Genomic DNA, 6,992 nt, shown 5'->3' with positions numbered 1-6,992 from the left:
ACAGAAATAACAGAATAGACAATGCAAGGCTGGCATGGAACTCCACAGTCCTCCGGAACGCTCTTCGTCTTGGCTCTTTGCGCTCTACCTTCCTTAGCCAAAGGCTTCTATCCTCAAAGCTACCTCATCGTCCAAGACAGCTTCAGCTTCTGGAACTCCAACCGTCATGTCTGCATTCTAGTGAAGAAGAACAAGGAAGGAGAAAATGGCAAAAGGATGTGTTTTCCAGCTAGATCAACCTCACTTTAAGTAGTTTTCCCAGAAGTCCCACTCAATGACTTTTTTTTTTTTTTTTTTTTTTTGGAGTTTCACTCTTGTTGTCCAGGCTGGAGTGCAGTGGCACAATTTCAGCTCACTGCAACCTCTGCCTCCCAGGTTCAAGTGATTCTCCTGTCTCGGCCTCCTGAGTAGCTGGGATTACAGGCTTGTGCCACCACACCTGGCTAATTCTTTATTAGTAGAGACAGGGTTTCACCATGTTGGCCAGGTTGGTCTTGAACTCTTGACCTCAGGTGATCTGCCCGCCTCAGTCTCCCAAAGTGCTGGGATTACAGGTGTGAGCCACCATACCTGGCCAAAGATGTCCTTTTTGAAAATTAAAGCCAATATAATACTTCTAAAGGAGTCTTTTTAAAACCTAGGGCCTTAGATGTTTCTATTCCTCTCTTCTGGTTATAATTTTCAGGGTTTTTTTTTCCCTTGAGCACCACAAAGCTGCAAAGGACAAGCGTGTTTAGGATAGAACATACTGGTTGTCTACCCAATCCAGAAGTTTCACAAAGCCGAGTGCAAATAATTTGGAAATATTAGTGGCCTGAATTGTTCTACTTAAGTTCGATGCCCCCATGGCCAAAGCACTGACTCTTGGCACTTTTGATTATCTGAACAACTCAAAATCCACTTGATTTTATTTTGCTAACAATTATTTGGCTAGCATTTCCTTTCCAATGATTGCTTTACTGACATTTTACAAAGTTTTTGAAGTAGAAACAAATCTGGTTTATGTAGCGGAACATAACATCAGCCAATTGATTTAACTATGGGGCAGAAATTCATATGGGAACATTTAAAAGAAATTTCCACTGCCAATTAGTTTTTGAAAACAAATACAATTCAAAATGGTAAATATAAAAAGACACACAGTAAGCTTTGAAAGGATATTTTAGGACCAGCAATATGTAACTTAGTTCTTTTGTTTATTACCACTCCCTCCCCTGCCCCCTACCAAAAATCTTGCTATTAAAATATTTCAAAAATATTTTATTTTCTATTTATTTCCTACATTAAATTACAACCTGATGGATTCATTATTAAAAAGTTACTAATAATTGAAAAGAAGATCTAATACTGGAAATAGTAAAATATTCTAGCCAAATAAAATAATAAAGGCAAGTAGAAAGCACATAAAATTCCCAGAATAATCTATTTGCTTCTTAATGTTCCTAATTCAGTGATTCACAACCCATTTCTAGAATAGTGCTTGTATTTTCCATGAATTGATTACCAATTCATTTTGCATTGTTTTTAGTTTCTTTAGGACTGATGGATCATACGTTCAAATGTAATGTTAAAAGAAAAACCTGGCTAGGTGCTGTGGCTGACGCCTGTAATCCCAGCACTTGGGGAGGCCAAGGTGGACGGATCACGAGTTCAGGAGTTTGAGACTAGTGTGGCCAATGTGGTAAAACCCCATCTCTACTAAACACAAAAATTAGCCAGGCGTGGTGGCGCACACCTGTAGTCCCAGCTACTTGGGAGGCTGAGGCAGAAGAATCGCTTGAACCCAGGAGGCAGAGGTTGCAGTGAGCCGAGATCATGCCATTGCACTCCAGCCTGGATGACAGAGCGAGATTCCGTCTCAAAAAAAAAAAAAAAGGAAAACCTTAGACAAATTAAAGTTAACAGACCTTAATTCAGCAAAAAATGATTAATCAGGCAGCCTTCAAATAAGAATAGGTTCAGAGAGGCTCCAGTGCTACCACATGGTCAAAGAAGATTTATGGACAGAAAAAGTGATGTACAGAAAACAGATGAGATACTGAAACAGCCACAGCTGGGTTCGTTACAACTCAATGTTTGTCATATTTGAACATGGTTCAAACAGTTGGCCACCTTTGCTTGGCCTAAACCTGGTAAGAGGTTATGGTCTGTTCACACATCCAGGTAGGTTACAGTTCACTATGTACAGAGAAACCTTTACTGAATATAAAATATGTAAGGAGGCAGCTTTAGGCTATACTGAATTTAACAGTAGTGATTCCTGGCTTCTGCCTTTGTAATTTAAGAGGACATTATTTAGCCTCGTTTCCTCCAAAGAATCCTTAAAGACTTGAAAATATCATTTTCTCTACCTCATTAATTTTCTAATGAGCAAAGTATTATTCTAAATATACTGAGACTCCTAGGCACTTTTTTTGTCCAAGCATTGCCAGTTAGGCCTCACATTCCATTTGCCAATTCAGTTTCCAGGACACAAAAATTCAGGAAGACATGGTCTGAAATGCCATTTTTAATATTCGTCACATCATGCAATCCATGCATTTTAGAGCTTGAGGGAAACCGATAGGTTTGAAGATCCATTTGGTATTCTGAGATCTCTGGTCTGACTCTCTTTGAGGTTTCTCTGGGTTTCATTGAACACTTAATCTTTTCCATTGCCTGGACCATATCATCTCATAAACTTTTCAAATGAATAATCCCTGATCTACCCGATGTGACATTTCCCTTCACCTTTTGATAGGTGGATTTACAAGAAAGAAATAGACGCCATTTTAGAAAATTTTGTCAAAATTTCCCAGCACATTTTTAAGCACTTCAAGGATTTAGTTCAAATGTGACCAAATACCAAATACCCTTTTTTTTTCTTTTCATAAAATCCTAGAAGCATTTGAAACTATATTGCTTTATGAAAGAACTGGCTCCAACATTCATCCAGGGAACCAAACCTATACCATCATAACTCCCAGGATGATGGAAAATGACATTTAAATCAATATAACTGTAAAGAACTTCTGCTCTCTTGCTGCTTATGGACTTATTTTCAAAACATACTTGTAAGCTATAAACCACTGTGAGTTCCTGCTGAAGGCACAGATATAATTTTCTGCAAATACATCACTTAGACTGAAAGCCAACTTTGTCACAATAGTGCTATTCTAATTCAAACCACAGATCCTTCTGTAAAATAGAATTCTCTCTCTCGTATCTGCAGGAAAAGAAAGTGCATTCTGAGAAGGTTTAAAAGCCATTGGTTTCTAAGCCTCTGCCAGCTCTATCCAGATACCTACCACAAACCCCAGCCGCTCCATGAAGGCCCTCCCATCTCTGCTGCTGGGAGGCCCAAGCCCATGGTTGCCAATCCAGAGATACTATACCACACAGCTCGTATAATCCAATATAAAAGAAGAAGATTATCATTTTGCATTCTTAGTTACTTACCTAACTTTTGTTCCATGAGATTTTATCTTGATTCTGTATGTAGCATAGAACACATGGAGATACTGGATTTGTTTTACTTTCTTGACATCAGGTTCTGTGTTCCTTGCCAACGACAGCAGTTCAAACTCTTAAAGGACCTGAAGTGTTGCTTTACGAAGTTTCTCACATGGAAGAATACTTAATAAAGTATTTGAATTCCCTCACTCTTTAATACGGGCAAATCGAAGCAAATTGATAAACATCCGCAAATAACCACTGTTTATTAACTTACAACTACTTTGCCCTCCATAATTCTCTCGTTGAACTAAACATAACTGACAGGAGGAACAGGGCTTTTATTTAGTGGAGATGGCAGTTGCTTACAGATTATTTCAATAATCGGAGTGGCCCAAGAACAGAAGAATACTACATGCATGTTTCCCTGGAAGGATTTCATTTCTTCGTTTTTTACCAAGGAGTCTTGATGACTGTGTCTAATACCTGGCCAAGAACTCAGGTTCTGGGGTTTAAAGACATCAGTTCTGATTTCAGCTACACCACTTCCATGAAGGATATTTCTCTTCTCCGACCTCAATTTTCTGATTGGTGAACTAGGTGCCATCATGATAATAATAGACCTTGTGTGGCTGCGGTGAGGATGAGATGAGAGAAGATGGCCCTGTGGGCAGAGGAGATAGACAGAGACCTCCCTCCTTTGGCTTCTTCTTTTCAGGTTCTAGACCCTGAGTGACTTTTTTTTCCTAATGTTCTCTTAATACAGGCACTAATTGCAAACATCACAGAACAGAGAATTGCTTTGTCATAGCAGCATTTCTTCCATGTGTGGCCAGTGGGTCATACAGTGAGCTCATGTGATTTGGTGAGTCCCACTTCTTTCATTCACAGCTTGAAAGTTCCTTTTCAAATGTGGATTTGCATATGGGCTAAGGTTCGTACTAAGGGAGGCCTTCCAAGGCTCCATTTTGGAGTCTTACCTATGTTCATATTTCCACCTCAAGGCCGTTTATCATATTTATTGCCATGACTTTACAAACACCCAATACTTCTGGCTATCATTATTAAGGACCTACCATGTGCCAGACACTCTTCTTGTCCTTTGCCTCACAAAATACTATGAGATATGCATGTTTTGTCTTCTTCGTTCGACTATTCTTTTTAACTTATAAGAGAACTACAACTCAGGAACTTAAGTAATTTGCCCAAGACCACACAGCTAGGAATGGGCAAAGCTGGTGCTCAAAGTTGGTTCTAGGTGCAAAGACCATACCTTTTTCACTATGCCAGAGATGGCAGATAGATTTGAACTTGGGGCCAATCTGATCAATCAGTGATAGGTGAGTGCTATGCTAAGCACATTGAGGCTGGGCCTAGGCTCCAGGGAGAGAGTGCCGTTAGTAACAATGAGTAACTTTGCCTTGAGCATTGGTTGTGGGAAGGACAAGGGCAATCAAGCTGCCTCCTCCATATCATGCAACCCTTATCCACCAAGTTTCTACTCACTGGGAGGAAGGGGTTAATTTGCCTCCTTGGAACACTTCTTTATACCTTCTAGTGCTTTTCTGTCCCATTTCATCAAAAGAAAGCATCCCCTTTTTAAAGCTTTCTGCTCCCACAGAATAGTCTTTTCTGCAATTCTCTTGGCTCAGAGCTGATTTTTCTCCTCCTGAGCTGCAAGGAGACCAGAGCAGCTTGATTTCCCATATCTCCTCTCAACCAGGGTAACTTCCCTTTCCTTGACCATTTTGCTGCCTACTTTTGTTTTACTTTGGAGCTTACCTCAGTATTTGGTAACTTGATTTATAGCCTGGACAAATTGCTTAATCTCTCTGACAGTATTTTCCTAACCTATCTTTTTAAGACAGAGAGAAAGAAGAGAGAGAGAGTATGAGTACAGGAGGTGGACAGAGTCTCAGCCCTACCTGTACATCAGAGTCATCTGAGCAGCTTTATAACCGTGCCCATGCCTGGGCCCCAGTTCAGATCAATTGAGTCAATCAGTCACTGGAGCTGGAGCCTCAGGGATCAGCTTATCAAAAGCTCCCACATGATTCTAACATGCATCCATATAGGGTGGAGAACCACTGGACTACCAATTAAATATTAACATGCAAGTCATTGATTAATATAATCTATTAAATTAGCTAGCTGGCTTTGAGTTCACGTTTGTGCCTCATATAAGGGCTAACTAGCCCCTTCAAACACTTACCTGCAAGTTTTTAAAAATACAGCTTTGAGACAGCTTTTTAGATATGTTGACTTTTTTCATGCAACTATTACATAATTATATTTGTGGATGTATTAGTTTTCTTGATTTTACAATGTTTAGTATTCTGATTTGGCTTATAATTTACTGTATTTGCTATATCAAGTGTCTCTCCAAGTGTGGTTTGTGGACCATCCTCATCAGAACCACCTAATGTGATTCTTTAAGAAAAATGAAAGTTCTCAGACTTACTCATGGCCTACTGGATCTGATCTTCTGGAGGTGGTGCCTGGGAGTCCATGTTTTTAACACGCACCTGCTGCAATTTGTAAGCATGCTAAAGCGTAAAGAAGACTTGCTGTATTTAGACTGATTTGCATGACATTTGCCATAGCACACACTAGACATGCATTAGAGTTTAGTGAACAATATCTGATCATTGCCCTTGTGAAATATACAAAATACTGACTGTTGCATTTGCAGATAGACCTTACTTTCCTTTTTTACAAAGCGTATTCTTACACTTTTATTTAATGGTCTCTACTAAGGGAAAATCTCTACTTTAGGATAGCTGTTGAGTTTGTGGTTTTGTTTGGTTTTCGGGTACCTCTTTCTTTTTCATCATCTCTGCTGAATCTATAGTCCTTGAGGTCAGGATCAACAGGCTGTTCTCTGATGAGCTTCTTAGTAAACAGGCTTAACCTAGAGGATGTTTTCCCTGCTGTATAAACCAATTATCTAGGTGTTGGGTGCGTAGATAATGTGGCCCTGAAGTCTGTAGTCTTCTATAAAAACGGAAGTCTCAATTTGCTGTTCCACTCCCTACTGATGTACTCACAGCTTAGCCCTGGTCCCTGGATTCTTTGGTGCTTATTTTTCTTAGAAAAAAGCAGCTGGTACTTGGTTAATGAAGCCCTGTCATCTTTAATAAAACAATGGATAAAAAAACTTTTGAATATCTGATATCAAAGCTTCATTTAATATACAAAGCAACCTCTTATTACATTAGTACTTTAGTGACTTGTTTTGACAAATCTAGAAATCTATTTTGCTGCTTTCTAACAGATTTTACTACAAAGGCAGTCAGGAAATAAATGGGAATTCATCTGTGGCTGACTTAAATGATGGCAAGGCTTAACTTTCATAAACCATGTTCCTTGCAAGCAGGAAAGTTTTCCTCCTTGAGCTTTATGATTTTTTTTCTAAAATAGGGAGGGTTTGTAATGATGCCAAAGGCTGACTTTCTCTAGAAGACGTCTAGCCATCTCCAGGGACTCCATGAGGTCATATTTTCCTGTACCTAGTGATTTCCAGGATGATTTTGAGTCATTTTTGTATTCTTGAACAAAGA

This window comes from Chlorocebus sabaeus, chromosome 4 (genome assembly GCF_047675955.1).
Source record: "Chlorocebus sabaeus isolate Y175 chromosome 4, mChlSab1.0.hap1, whole genome shotgun sequence".
Classification (NCBI taxonomy): Eukaryota; Metazoa; Chordata; class Mammalia; order Primates; family Cercopithecidae; genus Chlorocebus; species Chlorocebus sabaeus.
The sequence above is the reverse complement of the archived record's forward strand: the minus strand, read 5'-3'. Positions refer to the sequence as shown.